At 45.4% G+C, this 17,640-nt stretch overlaps 1 long non-coding RNA gene across 1 annotated transcript; it reads left to right on the top strand.

The window, feature by feature from the left end:
• Window positions 1-2,724: 2,724 nt before the first annotated feature.
• LOC309868613 lies at window positions 2,725-3,572 on the top strand. Its single transcript, XR_014313750.1, has 2 exons — window positions 2,725-2,868; window positions 3,238-3,572. It is a non-coding gene; the product is annotated as an uncharacterized lncRNA (long non-coding RNA).
• Window positions 3,573-17,640: the final 14,068 nt, after the last annotated feature.

Below are 17,640 nucleotides of genomic sequence, written 5' to 3'. Positions count from 1 at the left end.
ACAGCTTCTCCATCCCACAATCCCTCAACCCTGAGATACTGACCTAAGCTAAAACCAAGGCTCTGATGTTTAACCGACTGAGCCACCCAGGAGCCCCCATATTATTCTACTCTATTCTGTTCTATTTTACCTATTCTGCCTACTCTAGGATAAAGGAGGTCAGAAAAGAAAAAGTAAGAGAAAGTCCCTGATAAGATAATAAGGCATCAACAGTCTTCAACGCAAGACAAGTTTCTCTCTGAACAAGAAAACAAGCCTAGGGTTTTCACATCACGCTATCTAGGGTCATCTGAAGTGCAGTGGTGATTGGAGAAGTTGGGTGGATCATCACGCACATCCCTCAGTCTTTTTAGGGCTCTGGAAAGGCAAAAAAACTAAGAAAAGGACTATGTTCAGCCTGGTTTTTATTTGGGAAGCCTGGAACCTGTTGATGAGAAATCCAGGAATAATTACAGATATTCTTTATTATTACCATTATTTAAAAGGATTCATTCTCGGGGCGCCTGGGTGGCTTAGTGGGTTAAGACTCTGCTTTCAGCTCAGGTCATGATCTCGGGTCCCGGGTCCTGGGCCCTGGGATCAAGCCCTGCATTGGGCTCTCTGCTCAGCAGGGAGCCTGCTCCCCCCCCACCACCCTCTGCCTGCCTCTCCACCTACTTGTGATCTCTGTCAAATAAATAAAATCTTTGACAAAAAAAAAAAAAAAAAAAGATTAATTCCGGGTGGCTCAGTTGGTTAAGCCACTGCCTTTGGCTCAGATCACGATCCCAGAGTCCAGGGATGGAGTTCCACATCAGGCTCCCAGCTCCGCAGGAAGTCTGCTTCTCCCTCTGACCTTCTCCCCTCTCTCATGCTCTCTCATGCTCTCTTACTCTCTCTCTCTCAAATAAATAAATAAAATCTTAATAAGAAAAAAAAAAGGATTCATTCTGGGGACACTGGGTGGCTCAGTCGGTTAACTGGCTGCCTTAGGCTCGGGTCATGACTCTAGGGTCCTGGGATTGAATCCTACGTCGGGCTCCCTTCTCAGCTGAGAGCCTGCTTCTCCGAGCTCTCCCTCTGCCTGCCATTCTGCCTACCTGTGATCTCTGTCTCTCTGTCAAATAAACAAAATCTTAAAAAAAAGATTTATTCTGTCCTTTGCTATGTCTTTATTTCTGTATCTGAGCAGCACTGTGGTTCACCCCTGCCTATTCTGTACCTTGTACTAGGAAGGCCTCTGTTCAGTCTGGCAATCTGTCCGTGGCTCTGGTGAACTTAAAGGCCTGGAGGGGGAAGAAGGGCTGAGGGTGGGGGAAATGAAAATTCTGGAGAGTTGGGGGGCATGGTCAACAACACAACTTAGTTATTGCTGGAGTTGAAGTCCGGCCCAAACTTCTCGAATACTCTCTTTTCTGAGGGCTGCAAGATGACGGGCCTGACTTTAAACCCAGCTGATGGTCTCCAGAGCTTGACAACAATTGGACAAACAAAAGCAGAGGTGGTCTGAGGTGGTGGGGAAGAGGAAGAGGAAGGTCTGAGACTAAATTCCACAATCTATCCGCATTCTAGAGAGCTAGAGAAGGCAGGCTCAGAGGCAAGGACGGCTTAGAAAGAAGCCTAGACCCCAAACTGAGCAAGGAGACAGCTCTTCTGCTCATTTAAATCTGTCCCCTGTGGACTCCGGCTTGAAATAAACGCATAATCAAAACATTTGCCTCCCCTAAAATATCCAAACCCTTTGGACACCTCAGGGACCTCAGCTCACCAGACCTGGAAGTATGCCAGTACCTAATGCCAGTTTACCCACCAGTCACCCCCACCCAGACTGCTGCACCCCAAGAGTGACTGGGGTCCTGCCCTGCAGTTTAGCATTGTTTTTTTTTTTTTTTTAAGATTTTATTTATTTATTTGACAGACAGAGATCACAAGTAGGCAGAGAGGCAGGCAGAGAGAGAGAGAGAGAGAGGAGGAAGCAGGCTCCCCGCTGAGCAGAGAGCCCGATGCGGGACTCGATCCCAGGACCCTGAGATCATGACCCGAGCCGAAGGCAGCGGCTTAACCCACTTGAGCCACCCAGGTGCCCCAACAGTTTAGCATTGTTAAGAGGAGTAAAGTTCCTCTTTTAACCAAAAATGCAGCAGCTTCCTCTCCTGGGACAAACAGTCCTGAGTCCTCACTAGAGGCCAGAGCTGGGAGAGTTACACCACCCGCAGCTTTCCATTCCCATTAAGGAAAATGGCCCTAACAGGACAGACACAGCAGGACTGGGAAAAGGACCTGGCCTCCCCGCTCATCCACAGGAGAGGCTGGAGGAAGAAAGGGGAGGAGTAGGGGGGTAGGCGGCCCAGTTTCCCCCTCCCAAGCAACTAGGGCCACCCTGAGGGCGGGCGGAGGGCCGGGCTGTGGGAGGAGGGAGCTGGATTCATAAACAAACCCGCCTGGGCCACGAGGTGCCCAGAGGAATGGGGTGGGGTTTGCAGGCCTCCCAGGCCCAGCCGGGAGCTGGCTGTCTCCTGTGAGCTGGGCTGGGCCTCTCCACCCCCAAGTTTCCGGAGAGGGGTGGGCCCTGTGGCTCTCCCCAACCGCAAACCCCTCCTTCCTGCTTTGCCCTCCCTCCCCCGACCCGGGAAGCCAGCTGAAGTTCGTAGAGGCCCAGGCGTGACATCTAACTTCTCGTCTCTTCTTCCGGAAGTTTGGACTGTCCCCAGGGCTAGTGGGTGGTTTCTGTGGGGACAGGGCTCTGGAACACCATGTTCATTCCTTCTTGAAGTGGCCAAGGGAGACGGTGGAGAGTGCAAGGTGGGAGAGGGCGGGAGCTTCCCAGACTTTTGCCTCCAGCAGGGGTTTTCCCACCACCACCGTGAAGCTCTCCAGCCCAGCTGAGAGGTAATCTTTACCGAGGCTGGCCTGTTTTCTGCTTTCCCCTCCCCCACCACCGCAGGGGCTCGGACGTGCCTGGACAAAGGTCCCTGGGAACCTCCCAGGAAGAACTTGCCTTCAGTCACTCGCAACAAAACTGGTGACTAACGCCTATACAGAGTATAGTTACTTCCTTCTTATTGATTAGGAAATACATTCAGGACTTGAGAAATGTGCCCAACCAAGGTCCAAGGCAGAACGAAACTGACAACAATTCTACTTCTGTGGCATTTCCCAAAATGTGATGTACTTACTAACTGGTGGAATGTGAGCATTTCTTTGTGTGCTCTTGTAATTAATTTTATTTTCTTAAGATTTTATTTATGTATTTGACAGCACAAGCAGAGGGAGCAGCAGGCAGAGGGAGAAACAGGCCCCCTCCTGAGCAGGGACTACCGGATGGCCCTTGCCCAGCACCCTGGGATCATGACCTGAGCTGAAGGCAGCTGCTTAAACATTGAGCCACCCAGGTGCCCCTCTTCTGATTAATTTTAGGAAGAAACAACAACATTACCAAACCTGTCATTTCAGAGGGTGTTGTTATGATAAAGAATAAATTAATGGTATACTATAGAACAAGGGGAACCTGATAATGTTAAAAATTATGCAGGTGGAGTGGGAATGATTGAAGTCTGGGGAAATAAACTGTAACTTCTGGTTTCACCATCTAACATGCAGCTATTTTTAAGGAAGAATGGAATTTCTTCAGTGAGGGGCTAGCTTAGATGCTACACAAGCTTCTTTCAAGCACTGACACTCTAAAGCTTAAAAGCAAAAAAAAAAAAAAAAAAAAAAAAAGTACTGTAAGGCAGGACCTGGAAGCCAGGGAACAAGAAAAACTGAGCTATTAGAGTCCGGAATTTTTCTGAGCCACAGCATTACCAGGCCCATGACCAACGGGCCCAGAGCTAGAGGAAGGTTTCTTGCTCTCTGCAGTGGAGAGTGCAGGACCGCATGAACGGGTCCTGGAATGGTTCCAGCCCAATCCTGGGGAATTTTGCCTGCTTAGTCTCTACGTTCAGGACTAAGGGAGGCTGCCTGTGTGGTATCTGCCTGTGTCCCAGAACTCTGCTTAATCCTGCTCTAAGACTGAGCCAATCCAAGCTGCCAGCTTCAAGCTGATGCTTTTCTCAGTACCTCCCCCCAAAACAGCCCACTCCTTGCTGGTACACACCAGCAGCCTGCAGGCTGGGGCTCAGCCAGAGCTCGCTTCCACAGGGGATTGACTGCCTAGGTCCCCTCAGGCTCAACCTCCTCCCACCTTCAAAAACACTGAGTCAGACCACCCCCGACATGTGCATTATGTGTGCCTGATGTAATGTAATATGGAGAATACTGCATCACCTAACAAGTAGTCTTTCCAAAAGCATTGAGCCTGAATCTAAAGGAGTCTTTACATCTAATCACTGGCTTGCAGAAAATATGGGGGCTGGCCAGAATAAGGTAAGTGGAAACACAAATAAATAAGAAAAATCCAAAAGGTAGGACATTCTATAGGGCAATTGACTGTTTATTCAACAAGTCAAGGGCATGGAAAAAAGAGGAGGAAGGGCTGTTCTTGCTTAAAAGAAACTTAAGAGGCAAAAGAGTCACATGCAATATGATCCTATTTTGAACAAATCACTTGTAAAAAGACGTACTGGGAACAGTTGGGAAAGTGTGACTGAGGACTGGATATTACATGATATTAAGGAATGATTGTGAATTTGGGGGCATGATAATAGTGTTGGGATTATATAAGGACATGTCATTATTAGCAACGTATAGTGAAATATTTAAGGGTTTAATGTCACATCTATAAATTATTTTTTTATTTTTTATTTGAGTGAACGCTACTCCCCACGTGGGGCTCAAACTCAATGATCCTGAGATCAAGTCACATACTCTGCGGACTACGCCATCCAAGTGCCCCCATGCCTGTAGACCATTTTAGAATACTTTTAAAAAGGAAATAATTGGGGGGCGCCTGGGTGGCTCAGTGGGTTACGCCTCTGCCTTGGGCTTGGGTCATGATCTCAGGGTCCTGGGATGGAGCCCCACTTCTGGGCTCTCTGCTCAGCAGGGAGCCTGTTTCCATCTATTCTGATTTAAATCACTTTTTTTTTTTTTTAAGATTTTATTTATTTACTTGACAGACAGAGATCACAAGTAGGCAGAGAGGCAGTCAGAGAGAGGAAGGGAAGTAGGCTCCCTGCTAAACAGAGAGCCCCACCCGGGACTCAATCCCAGGACCCTGGGACCAGGACCTGAGCCAAAGGCAGAGGCTTTAACCCACTGAGCCACCCAGGCGCCCCTGATTTAAATCACTTTTAAATAATATAAGCGACTAACATTTTTTAATTAAATACTCTTAATAGTTAAAATACCCATTGAGTGCTTTCTCCTTTTGCATACCCAGTAACAGGCCCATTTTCTTTCTGCTGGAGTACGTGTCTTCTCGCCTATTCTCTCCTCTTTTCCCTTTGCTACATCAGCTTATGGCACAGTGCCAGGGACATGCTACCTCTTGCCACACAACTCAAGATTTGGTGGTTTAGAGGACAGAAGTAGAAGTCTGAGGCTTCCTTCGCAGAGCCTTTTTAGAATCACTTTCTGGGTGGTGGTAGCCGACTTGCGGGGAGACAATCTCCCCCACTCCCCAAGCCACCCATTTCTTGACCAGCCAGGAAAGGACTCAGGGAAAATTGGGCAATCTCCCTTGGGGCTGGCTTCTGACCAAGGCTGAGGAGGGAGACAGAAGGCGGGGGAACTTCCTGCCTCTCAACATGTGTGATTTTTTTTTTTTTTAAGATTTTATTTATTTATTTGACAGACAGAGATCACAAATAGGCAGAGAGGCAGGCGGGGTGGGGAGAGGTGGGGGGGGGGCAGGCTCCCTGCTGAGCAGAGAGCCCAATGTGGGGCTTGATCCCAGGACTCTGGGATCATTACCAGAGCCGGAGGTGGAGGCTTTATCCCACTGAACCACCCAGGCACCCTTCAACCTGTGTGATTTTTTTTTTTTTTTTAAACCTCCCACTATTACATCTCCCCCAACTCATCGGAGACCAAAGCCAATCTCTCCCCTGTGCTCTTTCATTCAGTGTCAAACATTCCCCATGTAAGAGATGGGGCTAGACTCTGCAGGAGATGAGATAAACAAGACATGGTCCTCCCTCTAGGAACTTGTGGCTTAGTAGAGGAGGCCAACTCATACCCAGCTAATTATAATACTGTATGTTAGTGCAATGAAGGAAATATATACACAAGCGATCCCTTTTTAAGGGGCCTGATGCCCAGGTTTCTCCCCAACAAACTTCTCTCTTCAGACTCCTGCTCATTCCCCTCACAGCAGTAATCAGCCATCAACCCTGCCAGTCCTGTCTGTAAATACCTGTCAGATTCATCCCATCCTCTCTCTCCATGTCCCTAGTCACTACCTTATTATCACTGCCTTATTAGGCATCTCCACCCACTGCCTAACTGGTGTGGTTACTGTAGAGAATGGATTCCTCTTCTCCAGTTTGATCTTCAAAATAGGTTCCAGGGTCCCCAGAGAGTCTTATCAAGAGAGAACTCCTACCTTTCTCTTTATTATTATTTATCTGAGAGAGAGAGAGAGAATGGGGGAGAAGGGCAGAGGGAGAAGCAGACTCCCTGCTGAGCAGGGAGCCCTGGACTCTGGGGCTCAATCCCAGGATCCCAGGATCATGGCCCTAGCCGAAGACAGATGCTTACCACTTAACCAACTGTGCTATACAGGCACCCTGTTAGGCCTCACCTTTCACCTGGAGATGTAAGTAAAGCTCCAGCTATGTCCACTCAACTGTTTACCCTTCACAAAATAGGCCAAGTGGTTTCCTCTGCGACATCCCCTTGATGGACACACAGGTATGTACCTGGAGTGCCCTTCCCCCATAGTACTTCAGGAACTCACCTTTCTTCTTTTTTCTTTTAAAGATTTTATTTTTTTATTTGACACAGAGAGAGAGATCACAAGCAGTCAGAGAGGCAGGCAGAGAGAGAGAGGGGGAAGGCTCCCTCCTGAGCAGAGAACCCAATGCGGTGCTTGATCCCAGGACCCTGAGATCTTGACCTGAGCTGAAGGCAGAGGCTTAATCCACTGAGACACCCAGGGGCCCCAGGAACTCACTTCTCAAGTCTGTAATCAAACTTCATCTCTGGAACCCTTTCCAGAAATAAATATCCCTTTTCTCTCTAGAACTGTCCATGGTTCTCCACGTACCCCATTGCAACATGTGCTGTCTCCCCCCTTGCAGCCTTCCCCATTTTATTTGTTTGTACATTTATAAACATAGTGGAGAGAAGTGAACCTCGGTTGTTGAAGCTACAGGTCAGAGTTCACATTCAGGTTTAATACCTGGACAACAGGAGGCGAATTGCTTAACCAGGCTGAGCCTTGGTTGCCTCATCTATAAAGTGAGGCTATTATTACTTACCTGGAAGAGTTGAAGAGAAATAAATGAAAATGTGGCAAGACAATTTTGCTTTCATTGTGGTTGTTGTTATTGTTGTTTTAATCTGTTTGGATTTGTGTATGTGTGTGAAAAAGAATATTTAAAAAATTTTTAATTTAAATTCCAATTTGTTGGCCCAGGCTCACTCAGTTGGTAGACTACATGACTCTTTTTTTTTTTTTTTTTAAGATTTATTTATTTATTTATTTGACAGAGAAAAATCACAAGTAGATGGAGAGGCAGGCAGAGAGAGAGAGAGGGAAGCAGGCTCTCCGCTGAGCAGAGAGCCCGATAAGGGACTCGATCTAGGACCCTGAGATCATGACCGAGCCGAAGGTAGCAGATTAACCCACTGAGCCACCCAGGCGCCTGACTACATGACTCTTGATCTTGGGGTTGTAAGTTGAGCACCAAGTGGGTAAAGAGATTACCTAAATTTTTTTTTTTTTTTTGAGATTTTGTTTATTTGTCAGAAACAGAAAGAGCAGGAACAGGGGGAATGGCAGGCAGAGCGGGAGAGAGAAGCAGACTCCCCACTGAGCAGGGAGCCCCATGTAGGACTCAATCCCAGGATCCCAGGATCATGACCTGAGCAGAAGGGAGACGCTTAACTGACTGAGCCACCCAGGTGCCACTATATCTTAAACAAGTTTAAATTTTTTTTTTTTAAGATTTTATTTATTTATTTGACAGAGAGAGATCACAAGTAGGCAGAGAGGCAGGCAGAGAGAGAGGAGGAAGCAGGCTCCCTGCTGAGGAGAGAGCCCGATGCGGGACTCGATCCCAGAACCCTGAGATCATGACCTGAGCCGAAGGCAGCAGCTTAACCCACTGAGCCACCCAGGCGCCCCTTAAAAATGTTTAAAAAAAGGGCGCCTGGGTGGCTCAGTGGGTTAAAGCCTCTGCCTTCCGCTCAGCTCATGATCTCAGGGTCCTGGGATCGAGCCCCACATGGTGCTCTCTGCTCAGCAGGGAGCCTGCTTCCCTTCCTCTCTGCCTGTCTCTCTGCCTACTTGTAATCTCTCTCTCTCTCTCTCTCTGTCAAATAAATAAATAAAATCTTTAAAAAAAAGTTTAAAAAAATAGTTAACGTATGATGTAATATTAGTTTCTGGTGCACAAGATGTGATTCAACACTTCCATGCAACACCTGGTGCTCATCACAAGTGTAGTCCTTAATCCCCTATTTAATTTTTTAAAAGTGGGCTCCGTGCCCAAAGTGGGGCTTGAACTTATGACCCGGAGATCAAGAGGTCAAATGCTCTACCAACTGTGCCAGCCAGGTGCCCCTCACCCCCCACCAACTGACCCATCCTTCCACCCACCTTAATCTGTTTGGATTTTGTTTTACTTCACTTGAGTAACACACAAACATCATCTCTTTCTGTAAGGTTCAAACAGCCAGAAGTTTGGGGGAGTACACAACACCTCCCTTCACTGATGTATCCTGCACATGCTTTTCTCTCTTTTCCCAAAGTAGGGAAACACCTTCACCAGGTCATAGTTTGTTTGGTTTGGAGCTTTTCAGTCCCTATTCTAAGCATTTACATATATTTATATACTTCCAACAGATATTTACCCCATATCTACTATGTGCCAGGTACCGTTCTGTTATGACAATGAAGACACAACAGTGAATAAAATAGAAAAAGTCCTCTGCTCTTTTGAGCATACTTACTTTGTTCACACATATCTCTTCATTATTGGTATTTTTAATGTAAATAGGTAGGATAAGTATTATTCTACAGCTCGCTTTCTTTTTACTTAACAAAATCCGTTAAAGATCTTTTCATGTTAGTTTATCTCATTCTTTTTTTTAATTCTTTTTGTTTTCTTTCTCTCTCTCTCTTTTTTAAAATATTTTATTTACTTATTTGATAGACAGAGATCACAAGTAGGCAGAGAGGCAGGCAGAGAGAGAGGGAGAAGCAGGCTCCCTGCTGAGCAGAGAGTCTGACTCAGGGCTCCATCCCAAGACGCTGAAACCATGACCTGTGCTGAAGGCAGAGGCTTAACCCTCTGAGCCACCCAGGTGCCCCTATCTCACTCTTTTTTAATATTTCATTTTTTAAATTAAATTTTAAAGTTTTATTTGAGAGAGAGTGTGAGCTAGCATGGTAGGGGGAGGGACAGAAGAAGAGGGAGAAGCAGGCTCCCTGCTGAGCAGAGAGCCTCATGTGGGGCTCCATTCCAGGACTCTGAGATCATGACCTGAGCCGAAGGCAGATGCTTTAATCCACTGAGCCACCCAGGCACCCCTAGCAGGGATCCTGATGCGGAACTTGATCCCTGGACCCTGAGATCATGACATGGGCTGAAGGCAGATTCTTAACCGACTGAGCCACCCAGGTACCAGCAGTTCTTGATTTTTCAAACTCTCCCACAGCAAATATCTTCATACGTATATGTACCTACATATGGCATTTAGGAGGGACTGGGGAAAGGAATAGCAGAATGCTTAAGAGCACAGATTCTGGAGAGACACCATAGTTGTGATTCCTGACTCTGTCACTTACTAGTTGCATGACCCCTGGGCAAGTCACTTAACTTTCATTTGTAAAATGCAGAAACAGGAGTATTTACTCCAGGGCTCCTGGGTGGCTCTGTCAGTTGGGAGTCAGACTCCTGATTTCAGCTCAGATCCTGATCTCATGAGATAGAGCCCCAAATTGGGCTCCACACTCAGTGGGGAGTTTGCTTCTCTCCCTCTCCCTCTGGCCTTGTCCCCCTCCCTCACATGTGCTCTCACTCTCTCAAATAAATCAATCGTAAACAAACAAACAAAAAAGTATTTATGCCATAGAATAGTTGAGCTATGGTCAGAATCCCAGCATACACTATGCACTCGATACATATTATCAGTATAGATCCCATAAGTAGAATAGTCCAGTCAAGATTATGCACATAGAGGGGCACCTGGGTGGCTCAGTGGGTTAAAGCCTCTGCCTTCGGCTCAGGTCGTGATCCCGGGGTCCTGGGATCGAGCCCCACGTTGGGCTCTCTGCTCCGCGGGGAGCCTGCTTCCTCCTCTCTCTCTCTGCCTGCTTCTCTGCCTACTTGTGATCTCTGTCTGTCGGGTAAATAAATAGAATCTTTAAAAAAAAAAAAAGATTATGCACATAGAAAATTTTGATATGCTGCCAAAATATCTCCTCAGGGGGCCCTTAGGTGGCTCAGTGGGTTAAGCCTCTGCCTTCGACTTGGGTCATGATCTCAGGGTCCTGGAATCAAGCCCCGCATTGGGCTCTCTGCTAGGTAGAGCCTGCTTCCTTTCTCTCTCTCTGCCTAGCTTTTTCCCTACTTGTGATCTCTCTTTCTCTGTCAAATAAATAAATAAAATCTTAAAAAAAAAAAAAAAAACTCCCTCAAATATTTCCAGTTACATTCATACCTGCACTGTGAAAGTGATTGTTTCCCAAATTCTCACCAATTTTAAAAATTGTGAGTCTGGTACTTCCATAATCTATTTGTTTTTTCCTGATTTACCAAAATTTATAAGGACAATTATCTCTTCTGTTATTGTCCATTTGTATTTTTTTCTCTCCTTTTATTTGCTTTATCCATTTTTCTACTGAAATGTTTGACTTAAAGAAGTTCTTTATGGGGGTGCCTGGGTGGCTCAGTGGGTTAAAGCCTCTGCCTTCAGCTCAGGTCATAATCCCAGCGTCCTGGGATCGAGCCCCGAGTCAGGCTCTCTACTTAGCAGGGAGCCTGCTTCCTCCTCTCTCTCTCTCTCTCTGCCTGCGTGTGATCTCTGTCAAATAAATAAACAAAATCTTAAAAAAAAAAAAAAAAAGTTCTTTATGTACATTAGATACCAATTCTTTGTTAAAATCTACTTGCAACGAGGGATTCCTGGCTGGCTCAGTCAGAAGATGTGACCCTTGGTCTTGGGTTGTGAGTTCAAGTCCCACATTGTGCAGGGAGCCTACTTAAAAAAAAATACAAAAATAATAGGTGCACACATACATGTATATATATACACATACATGTCAGAGAAGCATGCGACTCTTGATCTCTCTTGATCTCAGGGTTTTGAGTTCAAGTCCCACATTGGGTATAGAGATTACTTACAAAAATCAAGTCTTAAAAAAATCCATTTGCAAGGACGTGGGTGGATCTGGAGAGCGTAATGCTAAGTGGAATAAGTCAGAGAAAGACAAATACCACAGGATTTCATTCCTAGGTGGAATTTAAGAAATAAAACAAAAGAGCAAAGGGTTTCAAAAGAGAGAAAGACAAATTAAAAAAAAAACAACAAAAAACAAGACTCTTAATTATAGAGAACAAACGTGGTTACCAGAAGGTGGGGGGAATGGGTGAAACAGGGGATGGGGATTAAGACGTGTACTTGCTGTAATGAGCACCAGGTGATGTGTGGAATTGTTGAATCACTACATTGTACACCTGAAACAAATATAACGCTGTATGTTAATGAAGGAATTAAAAACTTAAGAAACAAGGGGTGCCTGGGTGGCTCAGTGGGTTAAGCCGCTGCCTTCGGCTCGGGTCATGATCTCAGGGTCCTGGGATCGAGTCCCACATTGGGTTCTCTGCTCAGCAGGGGGCTGCTTCCCTTCCTCTCTCTCTGCCTGCTTCTCGGCCTACTTGTGATCTCTCTCTGTCAAATAAATAAAATCTTAAAAAAAAAAAAAAAAAAAACTTGGGACGCCTGGGTGGCTCAGTTGGTTAAGAAGCTGCTTTCGGCTCAGGTCATGATCCCAGCATCCTGGGATCAAGTCCCACATCGGGCTCCTTGCTCAGCGGGGAGCCTGCTTCTCCCTCTGCCTCTGCCTGCCATTCTGTCTGCCTGTGCTCGCTCTCTCCCTCTCTCTCTCTGATAAATAAATAAAATCTTAAAAAAAAAAAAAAAAACCTTAAGAAACAAGGGGCACCTGGGTGGCTCAGTTATCTGCCTTAGGCTCAGGTCATGATCCTGGTGTCCTGGAATGGAATCTCTCATCCGGCTTCCTGCTCTGTGGGGAGCCTGCTTCTCCCTCTCAACGCTGCCTGACTCTCTCCATGATTGTGCTCACACTGTCTCTGTCAAATAAATAAAATCTTTTTTTTTTTTTTAAGATTTTACTTATTTATGTGACAGACAGAGAGCAGGCAGAGAGAGGGGAGGAAGCAGGCCCCCTGCTGAGCAGAGAGCCTGATTCAGGGTTTGATCCCACGACCCTGGGATCACTCACGACCTGAGCCGAAGGCAGAGGCTTTGAGCCACCCAGGCACCCCAAATAAAATCTTAAAAAAAAAACAACTTAAGAAACCAGAGAAATTCTTTGTTAAAATATGTCAAATATTTTTAGCCTGTCAATTGTCTTTTGTTCTGTTTTGGTTTTTGAGATAAAATCAACTGCAGTGAGGTATAATTTTATACAGTAAAACGCACCCATTTGAAATATATATTTTGTTAAGCTTAGACAGATGATAACACCACGTAGCCATCACAATAATTGGGATATAGAACACTACTTCAAAAGGTTCCCTGTGCCCCATTGTTCCAATTCCTGCAAATACTCCCCTACCTCAATCCACAAACAGCCAATGATGTGCCTTCTGATTAGATGTCATTCTAGATTTGATTCTAGAAAAATATTAGTTTTGTCTTTTCTAGAGTTTCACAGAAATAGACTTGTACAGTATGCATTTTTTTTTTTTTTTTTTGCTCTAGCTTCTTTCACTCAACATAATGGCTTTGAGATTCTTACATATTGCTGGGTATATGAATAGCTTGTTCCCCAGTATTCCTTCATAGTATTACATTCTACGAATATATCACAATTTGTTCATCCATTCACATTTAAAAATTTTTTAAATTTTATTTATTTTTTAAAAAGATTATTAATTTGTCAGAGAAAAAGAGAGCATGAACGGAGGAGCAGCAGGCAGAGGGAGAAGCAGGCTCCCTTAATGAGCAGGGAGCTCGATGGGGAACTTGATCCCAGGACCCCGGGGTCATGACCTGAGCAGGAGGCAGAGGCTTAACCAACTGAGCCACCCAGGCGCCCCTTTTCACTTTTTTTTTTTTAAGATTTATTTAAGGGAGTGGGGGTGGTTCAGTTTCTTAAGTGTCTGCCTTTGGCTCAAGTCATGATCCCAGGGTCCTGGAATTGAGGCCTGAGTCAGGCTCCCTGCTTAGTGGGGAGTCTGCCTCTCTCTCTCCCTCTGCTCCTCCCCTCACTCCTGCTTGTCCCTCTCATTTTCATTTCTCTCAGATAAAAAAGTAAAATCTTTCTTTTTTTTAAAGATTTTATTTATTTATTTGACAGGCAGAGATCACAAGTAGGCAGATAGAGAGATAGAGAGATCATGATTTCTGCTGAAAGCAGAGGCTTTAACCCACTGAACCACCCAAGTGCCCCAAAAAAGTAAAATCTTAAAAATAAAAATAAAAATAAAAAGATTCATTTATGGGGCACCTGGGTGGCTGAGTCAGTTAAGCATCTGCCTTTGGCTCAGGGCATGATCCCTGGGGGTCCTGGTCTCAATGCCCACATCAGGCTCCCTGCTCAGCAGGGTGTCTCCTTCTCCTTCTGCCTCTCCCCCCACTCATGCTCACTCTCCTAAATAAATAAATAAATAAATAAATAAATCTCTATGCCTAGTGAGGGGCTCGAACTTACAATGTGGGAGATCAAGAGTCACTGGCTTCAGTGACTGAGCCAGGCAGTTGCTCTTCATCCACTCACCTTTTTTTTTTTCTTTTTAAAGATTTTATTTATTATTTATTTGACAGACAGAGATCACAAGTAGGCAGCGAGGCAGGCAGAGAGACGTGGGGGGGGGTGGGGAGCAGGCTCCCTGCTGAGCAGAGAGCCCGATGTGGGGCTCTATCTCAGGATCCTGGAATCATGACCTGAGCCGAGGGCAGAGGCTTTAACACACTGAGCCACCCAGGCACCCCCCCTTTAAAAAAAAAAATATTTTATTTATTTATTTGACAGAGAGAGAGAGATCACAAGCAGACAAGAGCAGCAGGCAGAGAGAAGCAGGCTCCCCGCCAAGCAGAGAGCCCGACGAGAGGCTTGATCCCAGGACCCCGAGATCATGACCTGAGCCGAAGGCGGAGGCTTAACCCACTGAGCCACCCAGGTGCCCCTCCACTCACCTTTTGATGGATGTTTGAGGTATTTCCTATATATATATATTTTTTTTTTATAAAAGATTTTATTTATTTATTTGAGAGAGAGACAGTGAGAGAGAGCATGAGCGAGGAGAAGGTCAGAGGGAGAAGCAGACTCCCCATGGAGCTGAGAGCCCGATGTGGGACTCAATCCCAGGACTCCGGGATCATGACCTGAGCCGAAGGCAGTCGTCCAACCAACTGAGCCACCCAGGCGTCCCGAGGTATTTCCTATATTTTGATTTTATAAATAAAGCTTCTATGAATCCCAAGTAAGAGTCTGTGTAGATACGTTTTTATTTCTCTTCGGTTAAATATCTAGGATTGGAAAGGCTGGATCTTATGGTAAATATATGTTTAACTTTATAAGAAACTGCCAAACTGTTTTCCAAAGCTGCTGTTACACTTTTCTTTTTTTTAAGATTTTATTTTATTATTTATTTGACAGAGAGAGAGAGATCACAAGTAGGCAGAGAGGCAGGCAGAGAGAGAGAGAAGAAAGCAGGGTCCCCAGGGAGCAGAGAGCCCTCAGGGCTGGATCCCAAGACCCTGAGATCAGGCCCTCAGCCAAAGGCAGAGGCTTAACCCACTGAACCACCCAGGCGCCCCTGCTCTTACACTTCTATTTATTTATTTATTTATTTGACCGAGAGACAGCAAGAGAGAGAACGCACAAGCAGGGGGAGCAGCAAAGGGAGAGGGAGAAGCAGGCTCCCCACCAAGCAGAGAGCCTGATGTGGGGCTTGGCCCAGGACCCTGGGATCATGACCAAGCCAAAGGTATATGTTTAATGACGGACCTACCCAGGCACCGCTATTTTACACTTTTAAATATACATAAATACAATATACTAATCATGTAAATAAATTGAAACTATTTTCTTGTCAGTTGCCTTTTGACTCTGTTGTTATACTATGAGATAAAATTTTTTATGGATGCAACTTATTTCTCTTTTTTGTACATTGAGTAAGGTCTCATTTATATTCATATCCCCAGCACCTGGACCTGTACTGGGCACAAAAATAGCCCCCCAATAATGTTTATTGAATGACCCAACAGCAGTGAGGAATCCTGCTATCCCTAGAAATTTGTAAATAGGGTCACATTCCAGTCATTTATTGAACACCAACAGTTTATACGTGATAGATTTACCATTGGTAAAGACCCAGAGTATTACCTGTAAACCCGAGGCTGATGAGATTTGGAAACACCCAAATCCAATCTGTGCTGCCCAGAACACCTACCAGATCCTTCTTAAATACTCTCAGCTCTTTCGTGGCTGGCCTGACTCAGTCAGAAGAGCCTGTGACTCTCAGAGTTATGAATTTGAGCCCCTGTTTGGTATAGAAATGACTTAAAAAAAAAAAAAGGGTATGAAAACTCATCCGTTTATATTACACTCTCCTGCTTAAATCTTTTCAAGGCTTTCCAGAACCCTGGGAATAAAGTGCTCCTACCTTAACTTGGCCTTCAAGGCTCTGAGTCATCTAGTCTGCAAGTTCAGCCACAGTCTCCTCCTCCCTTGCCTATATGTGTTCTTCCAGTGTGTCATGATCTTCCTCAAACCAGAGTCCTTTTGCCTGGAACCCTCCTGTCTTTCTCCACCCCCACCTAACTTCCCTTTCATCCTTCTGGACTCAGTTTAACTGTCGTGTCCTCAGAGAATCCTTCCTTCACCCAACTCCTGAAAGAGCCTTAGGTCCCATATAACCAACCCTGTAATTACTCATTCAACTTTTGTTTCCCTAAAAGATCTTAAGCTTCTCAGGAACAAAGACTGCTGTTCTTATTTGCCTCAGTTTCCACTGACTGCTAGAATGCCTGGCTCATAACAGACACTTGGTCAAGGTTGAATGGATGAATGAATCAAAGGTAAGCCAGGACTGGGAGAATTGTAGGACTCATTCAAGACTCAACTTCAGGAGCTCCTGGGTGGCATAGTAGGTTGAGCATCCAACTCTTGGTTTCAGCTCAGGTCGTGACCTCAGAGTTGTGGGACTGAGCCCCCTGTGGGTTTCTGTGCTCAGAGGGGAGTCTGCTTGAAGGTCTCCCTCTGCCCCTAACCACTCTCTCTCAAATAAATACATACATTTTTAAAAAGATTTTATTTATTTATGACAGAGAGAGATGGTGAGACAGGGAACACAAGCAGGAGGAGCTGGAGAGGAAGAAGTAGGCTCCCCGCTCAGCAGGGAGCCTGATATGTGGCTCGATCCCAAGACCCTGGGGTCATGACCTGAGCAGAAGGCAGACACGACTGAGCCATCCAGAAGCCCCTAAATAAAAAAATCTTTAAAAAAAAAAAAAGAGAGAGAGAGAGAACTCTGAACTTTATCTTGGGGTAAGGGGAACCACTAAAAGACTGGAAGCAGAAGAGTGAGGTACAAAAGTCTCAATCTCACTAGACTGTGATGAACTGTTTAGATAGCTTGAAAATAGAAATTGCACAGTGATAGAGTGAACACATAAAGGAAACTTAGTTCAGCCTGCGAACTCCTGAACCAAGTAGGAAATCACGATTGTTAACCTACCTAAGGATTTAAAAAAATTTTTGTTTTGGTTTTATTTTATTTATTTGGGGGAGAGAGAGCAAAAGAGAGAGAGAGACAGAGAGCAGGAGCTGGGTGAGGGGCAGAGGAAGAAGCAGACTCCCTGATGAGCAGGGAGCCCTTCGTGGGGCTCTATCCTAAGACTCCAAGATCATGACCTGAAGACCGTCACTTAACCAACTGAGCCACCCAGGTGTACCAATCCCCCCATTTTTTTAGAGGATTTTTTTGTTTGTTTTTAAATAAAAATCTGGCCATTTCACTTCCCAGTTCCACAGCCTTCAATAACTCCAATTTCCTTAGGATAAAGCATTAATTTCTTAGGATGACAAAGGAATCAAGTAATTTTTCAGCTCTATACGTCTCGTCTCTTTCCTTCATAAGAAGACCTAAGGATGCTGCCTAGTCCATTAGGTGCTTGTAAGGACCAAAGGAGTTGACACAGGGGAAACGCCGGTGTAGCTTATAAAGAACTATAGAAATGGGGCACCTGGGTGGCTCAGTCATTATCATCTGCCTTTGGCTCAGGTCATGATCCCAGGGTCCTGGAATTGAGCCCTGCATCAGCTCCTTGCTCAGCAGGAACCCTACTTCTCCCTCTCCC

This window comes from Mustela nivalis, assembly GCF_964662115.1.
Source record: "Mustela nivalis genome assembly, chromosome: 7".
Taxonomy (NCBI): Eukaryota; Metazoa; Chordata; class Mammalia; order Carnivora; family Mustelidae; genus Mustela; species Mustela nivalis.
The sequence above is the reverse complement of the archived record's forward strand: the minus strand, read 5'-3'. Positions and strand labels throughout refer to the sequence as shown.